General features: G+C 42.3%; 1 long non-coding RNA gene across 2 annotated transcripts in view; it reads left to right on the forward strand.

Annotated features, from left to right (window-relative positions):
• LOC140104601 (uncharacterized) overlaps positions 1–14,020 on the forward strand; it is a 163,220-nt gene that overhangs the window by 57,809 nt on the left and 91,391 nt on the right. The window contains exons 11-12 of one of the 2 annotated variants that reach the window (XR_011850373.1): positions 3,848–4,068; positions 4,201–4,515. The exons of the other annotated variant lie outside the window; for it this stretch is intronic. This is a non-coding gene — a long non-coding RNA (uncharacterized lncRNA). Of the gene's footprint in view, positions 1–3,847; positions 4,069–4,200; positions 4,516–14,020 lie in introns of those variants that run through there. 2 annotated transcript variants of the gene reach the window in all.

A 14,020-nucleotide genomic window follows, 5' to 3' on the forward strand; every position in this document is an offset into this window, starting at 1 on the left:
TTCCACCAGACTAAACGCCATTGTATATGTATGTATGTACACAGGGAGACCATAAACCCTCCTAAACAGGGTCGTATGTCTCATAATATTCTATTTATGCAAAAGGAAAAAAATTGACATCTGTTACATGCTGATAAACCGTCACAAAATAAACCCGTCCCTATTAAGTATTCAGATAGAATACAAATGACACAGAACTAATGAGCGGCCCGCACCATGTAACATGTGTTCACAGTATTTATCGTGTTTTACAGCTAATCTGTGCAAAGCATGTTTAGAGTGTAAGCTTTTTGCCACACAAATTCTTTCTTGGTGTGTTTTTTTTTTTTTTCTTCTCCTCTAATTAATCCCCGCCAATTAATGTTATGTATAGATTTGTATATAGTGGACGGCTATTATGTAAATTGTGTCCTGTTATAATGTTTGCAATTCATAGACATTTATGACATAATTCCGTCACTTACTACGTCTTTAGGACTTGTTGACTTGGTCTGTGCCCAGCTCTCCTCAGTCTCTGACTCTGATACTAACACTGCCTTTCCACTTTCAGGACAACCTTCTCTCTTTTACTGTAGATAGTTTTTCTCCTTTACAGAATATGCCCATTTACAGTGTTCTGACCCCTTTTACATTTTTCATTCTGTGTTACATGGCTGCCAATTGGTAAGATCAGAAAAGTTCTTTTTGTGCTCATTAATGTGCACTCTGACCGAACCTTGATAGAAAAAAACAGAAATATAGATAATTTGCTAATTTATTAAACAAGAAAAACTGAAATATCACCTGGTCATTAGTATTCAGCCCATTTGCTCCGTATTGAGTAGAAGTAACTTTTGAGCTAGTACAGCCAGGAGTCTGGAAATGATGCAACAAGTTTTTCACTCTTGGATTTTGGGATCCACTGCCTCTTCCTTGCAGATCCTCTCCAGGGCCCTCAGGTTGGATGGTGAACGTTGGTGGAGATATTTTCCGGTCTCTCCAGAGATGATCCATTGGGTTTAGGTCCCGGGTTCTGGCTGGGCCGGTCAGGAATGGTCACAGAGATGTTCTGAAGCCTCTGCTGTGTTATTTTAGCTCTGGGCTTAGCGTCATTGTCTTGTTGGAAGGTTCGGCCCAGTCTGAGGTCCAGATCATCTGGAAGTGGATCTCATCCAGGATATATCTGTACTTGGCCTCATTAATCTTTCCTTCCATTACCCCCAGTGGTCCTGCCCCCCCCCCATATCCTGATGCTGCCCCCCCCCCATATCCTGATGCGGCCCCCCCCATATCCTGATGCTGCCCCCCCCATATCCTGATGCTGCCCCCCCCCATAGCCTGATGCTGCCCCCCCTATATCCTGATGCTGCCCCCCCATATCCTAATGCTGCCCCCCATTCCCTGATGCTGCCCCCCATTCCCTGATGCTGCCCCCCACCATATCCTGATGCTGCCCCCCCCATAGCCTGATGCTGCCCCCCCATAGCCTGATGCTGCCCCCCCCCCCCCCATAGCCTGATGCTGCCCCCCATGTGTCACTGCTGGGATTGTATTTGGGAGGTGATGAGCGGCTCCTGGTTTTCTCCACCACTAAGAATTACACCAAAGAGTTCAATTTCTCCTAGTCTGGATCCTTCATGTGTGTTGCACACTGTGTGCGGCTTTCATATGTCTTACCCTGAGGAGAAGCTTCTAGACTCTGCCATAAAGCCCTGTCTGCTGGAGGCTGCAGTGATAGGAGACTCCCATCTCCCTGCTGCATCTCTGGAGCTCAGCCACAGTGATTTTGGTGGTTCTTCTTTACCTCTCTCGCCACAATTGCGTAGTTTGGCTGGATGGCCAGGTTGAGCGAGAGTTGTGGTCGTCCCAAACTTCTTCCGTTTAAGCATTATGGAGGCCACTGTGCTCTTTGGAACCTTGAGTGCTACAGAAATTCTTTTGTAACCTTGGCCAGATCTGTGCCCTGTCACAATTCTGTCTCAGAGCTCCTTGGGCAGTTCCGTAGACCTCATGATTCTTTGACATGCACTGTGATCTGTGATTTCTTATATAGACAGGTGTGCTCCTTTCCTAATCATGTCCAATTAGTTAAAATGAACACCGCTGGACTCCAATGAAGGAGTAGATCCATCTCCAGGAAGATCAGAAGGAAATGGACAGCATGTGAGTAACATATGAGTGTCACAGCAAAGGGTCTGAATAATTATGTGATCTTCCAATTTTTCCTCTTTTAATAAATTAGCAAAAATATCTACACTTCTGTTTTTTTGTTTCTGTCACGATGGGGGAGTCTACTTTAATTAGCAAAAGAAGAACTTTTTATGATCTTACCAATTGGCTGCAATGAAACAATGAGTGAAACATTGAAAAGGGTCTGAATACTTTCTGTACCCAGTGTATCATACATACCGGAACCCACAGGACATTAGTATTCACCATCTGACATCACTGTCCCCTATCTCATCTCTCTCCTGTCCTAACCTGGCTACCTATCATTACAAAATGTTCTCAAAGTGCCCTGGGGGTCAGTTTTTGTGATTGGTTGGGGTCCTAGCTGTTGGACCTTCACAGATTGTGTGCATAGGGCATAACATACATATACATTGTTGCGGATGGTAGATTTCAGTGTTACTGGTCAACATCCGGGGTGAATGGGCGGCACTCCAAATTTTTGGAGGGGGGGTTCTATCGTAGTGGCCTAAATACATGTAAAAGCTCACATTGAATGCAGGTGCTCAAGCTTGTGTGATGACCTCACAGGCCGCTTCAGTGATGTCATCACATGTTGCTATTTCTCTATGATGTGAACACTATTTCATCTCTGCTTTCATTGCGTTTCGGGTCATGAACATTTTTTTTTCCCTTTTTTCACTTATTTCCATGGCCGGCTCCGGTAACATTACAAAGGGTTGGTGCAGGTTGAGAAACATTTTTGACAGGAAATGATCCTTCCTCCTCCTCCTCTTGGTCTTTCCCTGCGTCCAGTGATTTATTTGGCAGCCCTAGCACAGATATTACACATTACGTGATGTCACCACATTCCAGTTTCATCCACCCAAAGTTTTTAAGTTTTCTTTAGTTTTTTTTTTTTCTCTTTCTTTTCTACATCCCAGTTGTGATTTTCAGCACAAACAACAAAAGCTTTAGCCTTGATCTCATTGTTAATTTGAAGCAGTGCTGAGAGGTTGCAAAGTCAGACACCCCCTTTAATTCACTGGGTAATGTTTATCCCCGGAGCATGTTATGTATATTTTGCTCTTGCTGGTGTTATCTTATAAATGTGACTGAATAATGATATGAACTCTTGGTTCCTTTGAGTATCTGCCAGGAAAGCACTTATATTGGAATATTGTTGTGTTATTTGGCTTGTGCATCACATAATGCTTTTTCTAGCAGCTTGTGTTTGACTGTGTGTTCATCCTGTTTTACTGACGGCTCTGTCAGGGAGTTGCTTGGCGGGATTTTTTTTTTCGTTTGACCTCACCCGGCTGCATGCGGCCACCAGCAGTCATTTTTATGGATGTAAATACTGTACTGACTCTGCCAGCCAAAGGCATCTGTAGGGCCTCGTTCCCATATATCCTGTAATCCTTTTGCTTTTTTTCCCTCCAGCATAGTAGTGAGACACCAGAGGGAAAGTGGTGCCAGAAACCAACTCCATTATTTTTCTCTGGGATTGTTTCTAGTATCCAGTGCATCAGGTTTGAAGCCAGGAGTCTCTGCCGGATGATAAAACAATGCGTAAAGCCTTATACTGTCTGCATTGGGGCAAATACATACTAGGAGTTGTCTCCATGTGCGACATAAAACAGATAATACACATGACAAATAAAAAATAATGATAATAATAAATTCTTTATTTATATAGCACACAGATTACACAGCGCTGCACAGACTTTGCCAAATCAGTCCCTGCTCCAATGGGTCTCACAATCTAATCACCTACCAGTATGTTTCTGGAGTGTGGGAGGAAACCAGAGGACTCGTATCGTAAATGGTGAATGAGAAGTGAAATTTCTAGTGAAGTTATTCAAGGTGTTTACTTTGTAATGACCTCGGAGAGACACTGCGTCTTCCAGGACCTAGAAGGTATATTTTTTCTTGTCTACCATATTGTAAAGTAGAAGCGTATATCTCATGTGACATGTTAGTTATTGTTTATGCCTATTATGCTTAATCGCATATTCGGAGGTAATAATAATAATTCCTTTATTTATATAGCACCTACAGATTACGCAGCGCTGCACAAAGCTTGCCAAATTGGTCCCTGTCCCCATGGGGCTCACAATCTAAACAACCTACCAGTAAGTTTTTGGAATGTGGGAGGAAACCCACGCAAACACGGAGAGAACATACAAAGTCTTTGCAGATGTTGACTTAGGTGGGAATTGAAACCAGGATCCCAGCGCTGCAAGGCAGAAGTGTTAACCACTCAGCCACTGTGCTGGCCACATATTAAGAAGCCAATCGCAACAAAGCGTAGAGCCTGCGCACTTCTCCTAAGTTACATAATTACTCTGTAGTTCAATAATAAATTAGAGAGAATGATTCTTGTATGATTATTTCACATGCACACATTGTGGCCACATTGAATGAGACATTTTTCAGTACTTCCAGGTCAGTTTTCTGGCGTATATTGCACTGAAATCAATGCACTTTCTTGCGCACTGCAAGAAATTGCAATTATTCTGCCGACTATGCCAACTGCGCACCATGTGGGTTTGTGCCGGCATTTGTTAAATCTCCTCCTATATGAGATATTCATTTAGGTTTTACTGTGCAATCCAATAGACACGATTGTGTCTAATATACAGTAGGTGAATGAGTCAACTTAAAAATAATTGAAAATAAATCTACGGTAAAATCTATGTTGCCATCAAAAGATTTACCAAATTATTCCACCGTCCCTTTCCTAACCCCATAAGGCCATAAACATAGGCTGGTATATGACTAAAGAGCAGTTCACATGAATAATATCAATGAGTATTAGGATGGCTGCAGACATGCAGATAACTTGCCCGATACAACAGATAGTAATCTGATTATCTGGGCTGCTCTGATAACAAAACTATCCGTGATGACTGACACTTAGCATTTTGTGTTAAAGGGGGAGAAAAATGGGAGTAATTTCTCCTGAGGGCTTTGCTCTCCCCCGGGCCGCAGCATTCCTCCAGACACATTTCTAGGGCTTGTCCATTGTAACAGAACAGATGATAATCAGCATGTGCAATATTGCAACAAACATTGATGTAAAAGGAAACATTTTATTCTTTTTTTCTCCTGTTGTTATCAGGGTGATTTTTTTTGTTCGCACTGCATCTCTGCCTCTAATTTTTATCTCTTCATTGACCATCAATTGTGACATAGAAACTACCATTGTTTATGTCTTACAGTAGTGACAGACAGCACTGTATTGCATTTGTAGGATTTACTATGTATCACCAAATCGGGTGTATATCCGAAGTGGAATACGTTCCTAAAAATGTCTACAAATGCTGTCAATGTTACTTGAAGGAGCATTCCAGTTGCTGAAATTAAGTTATTCCCTATCCTATAAATATGGGATAAATGCCTGATCCGTAGGGGTCTGGCTGCTAGGAATCCCACTGATCATGAGAACAGGGGTCCATTGTACACCCATATTAATGGAGCACATGGTAGCTTATATACTTCTCCTCCATTCTTTATACAGCTGTAAGCACTGTAGTTATGGGTAGCATATATATATATATATATATATATATATATATATATATATATATATATATTATAATATAGCTCTAGGCCAGTGGTGGCGAACCTATGGCACTGGTGCCAGAGGCGGCACTCAGAGTCCTTTCTGTGGGCACCCAGGCCATGGCCCCAGCACACCAGACAAGACTCAAAGAATCTTCCTGGAGTTCCAAGCAACTTAAAAGATGCTGCTTTTGGTCATATTTTCATACTTACTTCGCTACTTGGGACTGTAGGAAGAGGAAGAATTAGTATACATATCTTTAGAGGACCTCTTTCCAGCCCCACGATTCTCTGTGCATAGAGGGACACTGGAAAGCAGCTAAAATGATGCAAATTTTCCATCTTTCTACTGTGCTGCTGTCCTCAGGAGGCCAATATGATTGAAAGTTGTTGAAGAACAGGTAACAATAAGTTACTGCTTTAATTTTTGGCTGGCACCTTGCAATAAATAAGGGGGGTTTTGGGTTGCTTTTTGTGCACTCGGCTGCTAAAAGGTTTGCCATCACTGCCCAAGGCTGTGCACCCAAGTTTATTACTTGTATCAAGTGCTGCTATTTTGCACATTATATAGATGTATATGAATAGATATATACACTTATATGATATCTTGATATTGGGGGGGGGGGAGAAAGATTGGGCATGTTGACTTTCAGCATGGCTTATCCTTGGCTATAAAATAAGAAACCACCTGATTCTAACAGTAAGTTAGTCTTGAGAATGCATGTGCATGGAAAGTATGGAGGGATAGGCACAGAGAATTTAGCCATGTTGTTGATGGCCATCTCTAGACTACTATCTATCTGTCTTGGGAGATAAAGCAGAGAGTTGTAGCTTACATTATAGATGGAAGCCACTACTTTAGTATCCACATACTTCCAAATATAAGCACCACTCTATGTGCATATTATCTGTCACTTAATTGAACCCGACACAATCTGCTTCCATAGACAGAACTTCTCAGACTACAGGAAAGGATGTAGACAAGTGATGCCTACTGCATCAAACAGCAGCCTGACCCCCGACGCTACGGGCAGCCTGACCCCTGACGCTACGGGCAGCCTCGTAACCTGCAGGTGTTCTATGGGAAGAAATGTACCCGATTCATAAATCACACAGAGGCTCAGCATAGCCCAGTGATAATGACAGGAAGCTATTATGACATCACACATCCAAGGCTGGACCAATTGGGAGTTCAAAGTATCTCACAACAGGTCAATAGCCCGCTCACCCCTGACCTTGTTCGTGAGCAAAGCAAGCATTTAACTCTGCATTAGCCAGTGACAAATAACCCTGACTGCATTATCCACTTGGAAGGCTTGTGAATTCTGCCACTTAAACCTAATTGTTTGGCAACACGGAAACTTGACACTGATTGATAAAATTATAGCGAAACACTGGTTTAACTTACAGAGAAGTGACTGAAATCACTGCCGTTTATTGTAAGGACCTTTGGGAAAGAAGCAGCCATGATTCATCATAAATGTCAGCCGTCCCTCACATTTCCCACAATGGCCCCGGCTATAAATTCAATAAAGACTGCATCAGCTCTGCGACGCGGATGGCTACGCGGCCTTCTAATGGCCGTGCGGTTATGGAAAAGTGTATTTCGCCAGCACTTACTCCAGTCATTAGAGGTTTGTTACAGCGACAGATAATAATATTGTTTATAGAGTGAAGTACTAAGGAATATACTGAGTGGATTACAGGGATAATTTTCTGTTTGTTTTGAGTCATTTATCCAATATTTGTATTGGAGGAGAGAGAAAAACAACCAAATTGCAGGAGATAGTGTTACGTGGTAGTCAAACCCTTTGAGACTTTGTTTGTACTGAGTGATCGTCTCGTTCAGGCATTCATTTTACAGACAATTATGTAACAGCTAACAATGATATATTAGCTAGGCTGATTTTTAGAATTTTTCTGTTTTTCATCAAACTTTTAAAAAATAAATTTTCTGTTGAGTTTGCAAAAATGTTCAAGGATTCTAATCAGCGCCCATTTCATCCAGCTTTGTGCAGGGTGTTTTATAAGATATCCATAAACACCTTTCCTGTTTCCCAGCGAGCTATCATTACAGAGACATTTCAGTTTATATCTATATGCAAATTAGTTTCACACCAGATTTAGCCAAAAAAAAAAGGAAAATATATTTGACACCAATTAGAAAATTCCTTGTTGGTCATACACAAGCCTTACACACCCAGCTCTTCTACAACCATACATTCAGACACACGGCTCTGATTCATCCATTCACTCGCACACACAATACTGCTTCATCCATCCATTCATTCACTCACACGCACATACAGCTCTGATTCATTCACTCACACACACACAGCTCTGATTTATTCACTCACACAGCTCTGCTTTATACATCCACACAGCTCTGCTTCATCTATAAACTCATTAAACAGCTCTGCTTCATCCATACACTCACAAACAGCTCTGCTTCATCCATACACTCACAAACAGCTCTGCTTCATCCATACACTCACAAACAGCTCTGCTTCATCCATACACTCACAAACAGCTCTGCTTCATTCATACACTCATACACACAGCTCTGCTTCATCCATACACTCACAAACAGCTCTGCTTCATTCATACACTCATACACACAGCTCTGCTTCATCCATACACTCATACACACAGCTCTGCTTCATCCATACAATCACAGACAGCTCGGCTATAACCATTAACTGACACACCTCTTGCTACATTCACACGCTCATGCTCTCACTTTCATTAAATCTGCCCCAAACTATGTTTAAGGGAAGCATGGGGCTTGTGTCCCATGAGACTGATATTCTGCTAAATTTCAGGGCACTCGGGCACCGTGCAATTTTTCCTCTCCGTGGAAAGTTTGTTTCCTGCTAGAAGCAATTCCAGAAAGTTTTGTAACCTTAGCCCGAACGTGTCTGTACACCTGCTGTAACCACTTCTCTTCTGCCTAGGAGGTTGTGTCGCTGCGACTTGAAGATCTTTGTATCACGTCTGTGTCTTCTTGTACTGCAACAGAGCAACAATCTTACTGCACACTGCAAGAAAAACAGGGATTTCTCATATAAAATATTGATTTGGGTTAAAGGTTCTAACAAATCAACTCCAGATTGCGGAGAATTCCAGGCAGGACGTGCCCTTGTAGCTGTAAAAGGAAAACGTTAAATTATGAGACAAGCGGAACGGGCCGTGTAGTTCTCATAATACCCAGAGGAAGACCTCACATACAGTGTCAGGTGTTCTGGCCGAGGGCTATCACCATCACTGCACCTAAAAAATACCATTTATCACTACGCAGATATGTAAACAGCGGTGACCTAGACAAAAATGGGAGCGTTCATCACAGACCCACCCTCATCCTGCAAATTGCGGTAGGTCATGTCATAATAAATCCTGCATACAAGAGGTTAGTGAGCCCTTGAAGCAGCAGTGGTGGCCATTTTTGTAAGCCAAAGCAATTGATCCATCCATCTCACCTATGAATGTAATTGGTGTCCGTATGCTGCACATTTTAAGGCTGTCTCTTATCCTGGTCCTTACTACTGAACCACTTACCACAGATCAAGAAATACTGTAATGCCAGTCATGTCTATGGGTTGTGTCAGCTATTGCAAATCATCCCTGTTCAGATGTTAGGCCATAGGGGCAAAAGTGGTGCTTTTTCCAATCCTATATACAATGCATTATTGTTGCTACAGCTTTTGAGTCTAGGGGCTTCAAGTGACACCTCTACCCATGAGATCCACTAAAACTTGTGACTCTATTATCCACCTTCAAAAACAGCAATGAGTCTTTGAAAATGTCAAAAAAAATTTCTAATAAAGGCAACCTGTCATCAGGAAGGTCATTTTTCACATGATGACAGGTTCCAATATTCCACTGTTATGCACCTAAATAATTCCAGTGCTTTTTTGTTTCATTAATATAGCTTGTCTCCCTACCAGCAGTGCGCGGTGAGTCCCGGGGGATGCACTTCAAACAAGAATTGTTTGCGGCGGTGATCAGGTGTAAACAGGAAGAGGGAGCAGGGAAGAGGCTGAAGGAGAAGGAGGCCAATGAGTGAGGAGGCATTGAGAAGACAACTACAGGCGGTACCCTACTTAAGGACACCCAACTTACAGACAACCCCTAGTTAAAGCCGGACCCCTCTGCCCACTTTTATCTCTGTTAAAGCTCCCTGGATGCTTTACTATAGACCCAGACTGCAATGATCAGCTGTAAGGTGTCTATTGAAGCTTTATTGATAATCATTGGTGCCATTACAGCAAAAAATTTAGAAACTCCGATTGTCACTGGGGCAAAAATTTTTGTCTGGATCTACAATTGTAAAATATACAGTTTTGACTTGCATACTAATTCATCCTAAGAACAAACCTATGGACCCTATCTTGTATGTAACCACCACCACCCCCCTCCCCTGGGACTCGGTACACGCTTGCTAGCAGATAGTGTTAAAGAAATTATTAAAATTAGTGGAATTATTCAGATAAACAAAAATACATTTTTAAAATCAACCTGGAACCTGTCACCATATAAAAAAGGACCTTCCTGATGACAGGTTGCCTTTAACTATATTTATTTCCAACCCATAGGAGAGTGTATAAATGTAATGCAAGACCCCCCTGACCTGCACCATGTAGAATAAACTTCCATACTCTCCTGCATTGACTACTATGAGAGATCAGGATTTGCTTTCATAATTGCCAATCCCAAAAATCTCCCATGATACAATTATTTGCTGTCCATCAACTTCAAATATGATGGTCATATTAATATAGCAGTTCCCACTCCCTCAGCCTGATGTAATCTCACAAAGTAGGAGGAGGGGAAGTGCCCCTGCTTCAGTGTAACAACCTGTGAAGCTACAGAATGGAGTAGCTCTGGTAACCCCCTCAAGAGCAGATCAGGCTCATTAGCATCATTTTAAAAGTTGATTAAAGAAGGACCAATTTGGCAAGTTCTGTGCAGCGCTGCGTAATCTGTAGGCGCTAAATAAAGAATTATTATTATGATGCCAGGAATAACAAATATAAGAAGATCATCACGCTCACAGCACCTGGATCCATCATGATGGATTTTTATGGTAGAAATTTTGAGTATTCTGTTGACATTACACCCCAGTCTACACTTTATACTTCTGATAAAACATTGACATTGTGTTAGTATTAATTAGATGGGAATTACATGGGAATAGCAGATGTATTCTCCTGCAGACTGTACACGTTGTATCATTGCCAATATAAAGTAAAGTACAAATGAATGGAAATGTAAATAGACCTCACAGCTCCTTAACCTGGGACTCGAGAGAGGCATCAAGTCAGAGATGAAGGCTCAGCACTAAGTAAATACTTAAGGCTTTGGGGTGGCTTAAGAGGACGGCTTTATGTAGCCGGCTGCCTGGACTCCCGGCCTCTGACACTTTTCTTTTGATACAAATTCAGCTTCCAGTGTTATTTTTCCCTCCGACAAAGCCTCATCTCATATCTGCACGACTCGCGTGGTCCCAATCCACATCTCTACCCCAAAAGTAGCGTTCTCTCCTACTTCCTCTGCCCCTTAGAGTATTCCCTTTTTCCTCTATTATCAAAGCTCCTCCTTCTCTTTATGCCGCCGTTATCTCTGATTTTGGCTAAGAAGCACATTTATTTGGGAGTAATATTCCCATGGCAACCGAGCAGATGGTTACTTCTGATTAGCTATTTCCCCCCCCCTCCCTGCCAAATCACAATCCGTCTTTGAAATTAAATCAGACTGTGATAACATCAGTTGTTCTGGAGAGGGACGAAGTAAATAGGCTTGGATTATTACACTAGCAGGCAGGATCTCATGCAAATTCACTTTCTACCCTTCCATTTTATGCATGTAACAATCCTATATATACATATATAGTGGGGGGTTTTATAGTCCTCTGTCCAATCCACCCGTACAAGAATATTTCTGGATGTTAGCAGCCCTGTGCACATTTGTAGGATTCTCAGACAGTTGGATATTGGATACAAGACTAAGGGTTTGTGCCGTACAAATAGAGGACGAGCAAGAGTTACCATTAGAAACCCACAAAAAGTCGAGAGAATTCTGTCCGAAACCACTAATTTTGTGTATAAGAGGGATCTTCATTGTCTCTTGTTAGATGATATGAGGGGAAAGAAGGATAAGGCACATTGAAAATCATCATGCACAATCATATGTTCCACTGACAGAATGGGACAGATTTACTTACCCGGTCCATTCGTGATCCAGCGGCACGTTCTCTGCGGCGGATTCGGGTCTGGACGGAATTCACTAAGGCAGTTCCTCCGACGTCCACCAGGTGTTGCTGAAGAGCATCGGAACGCACCGGAGTTCACTGGAGTTTTTTTTTTACCCCACCCCCCACCCCATTTCTGTTGCGTGCATGACGGTGCCGATGCACCACATACAGGGAAAAATCGGCGCGAAACGGAAAAAATTCGGGTATCACGTCGTAAAAGCTCGAAACGGGCCCTTCGTGAATGACCCCCATTATCTTCCACCAAAGACAACTGGCAGTGACTGGTCATACAGTAGACGAATGTGGGACAAATTTGCTAATTTTGGAAGTATCTGTCGACAATCCATCATGGATAGGGGCCTCCTAATTGTAGCTCAGTTTTATTGCTGTTTTAGCTCCTATCACACCCTAGGCTGCTCAGTGCAAAATCCCAGGGTGTGGGCGGGGACTCTGTAAGCAGAACATTATCATCCATTTAGTTCTGTGGAGTGACAATGTGGCTACATTATCAGGGTACAGGTCTATTATATGGCTTCTGACCTTGTACTAACACACTGGCACATTGAAAGAGAGATGAGACAGATCAGAGATGCATGAGATTAAACAGAGGCTGACAGACTTTTACACTGTGAGCTCTGCTATATCTCACAGATATGTGCTGCCTCCGCCTTCCCCCGGATCACTTATCTCATTATAGTTTGCATCCTCTCTCTCTGCTCTGCTGACAGGAAGTGATCAGTGAGAGTCTCTGAGCTCCATGCAGAGGGCGGGGCCACAGACAGAAATCTAAACTGCACGATCTCACACACAAATCCAAGATGGCGGCCACCCGACCCTAAGTCAGAAGTTACAGGGTCGTGTCTAGGAGCAACTAAAATTGTGTACAGCAGGACTGATAGAGACAGGATGGACTTATATCTGTGAAATGCTGTATTTTTGTTAATAACAGTGAATTAGAGAATGTGTTATTTTGTTATCTTGAGTACATATAAGAAACTTGTCTCCATGGGAATACCCCTTTAAACAATACAAGACAGCGGGTGCTGGTTAGCCCCCTAATTGTATGCATTTCCATGGAAATGCGATGGGGTAAGGGCTCTCCACTGGGCGCTTTCTAAATGCAACGCAAGCGCCACATGCACCCTAAAATAAATAATCTCTGTCTCTTGGAATCAGCGCAGCTGCAGCACGATCCGATCGCGTGCGACACAATCCCAGCGCGGACACCCATTAAATACCTGTCTTAGCTGCACAAATCCCGAAAAATGGCGAACAGCCTGACAAAAGTGCGATCCGCAAACCCTTAGTAAATAAGCCCCACTGAATAATATAATAGAAGAGTGGATATAGCGAGGCCTCACTACACAATACATTGTACTTGATATTTATATATACTGTCACTAATTTTTTTTTTTTTATTTCCAGATGCTACTAGGTAAGATTTTTGTGCAAATTGGGAAAGTTTTACCAATACCCTTGATGTGCGATGGTCATGTACAATGTAAATCCCACTTTTATATGACCTAACAAAAATAATCATAAAAGGTAACAAAAAGTAACATTATTCTAAGCTCTTATTAATCAGTGTCTCCCGTCTTGGGGATGTAAAGACCAACCAATGTGAGTCACCCAGAGGTAGATATAACCCCCTTATCTGTGCATTAGCTGTACAACCCTGGATGGCAGAGCTGCACAATGTGACTTGTTATGTAAGCAATTTTTTTTTTATTTTTTTGTCTTAAAAAGACTCCTTTGAAGAGTTTGTATAACATAAGTCCTTTTTTTCCTGCCAGGGCAGATGAATAGCGTGATTTGTACAGGGCATTGTCTGTACTCTGAGAGGCGCACAAATGACATTTAGCAGCCTGATTGTAATCATGAGACTCCTCATACATTTGCGTATTGACTTATATTCATTTCTAATTTAATATCTCATGATTCCACAGCAATCCTGGCTGGCTGCTACCGCTTGTTGTAATTATCCCCCCTGCTCCTTTGAAGAGCTTTATAAGCGTGCTTTCCTTTGAACCTCGGGTAGAATCAGCCTTGGTACCG

The sequence above is a fragment of the Engystomops pustulosus genome, chromosome 10 (genome assembly GCF_040894005.1).
Source record: "Engystomops pustulosus chromosome 10, aEngPut4.maternal, whole genome shotgun sequence".
In the NCBI taxonomy this organism is placed as follows: Eukaryota; Metazoa; Chordata; class Amphibia; order Anura; family Leptodactylidae; genus Engystomops; species Engystomops pustulosus.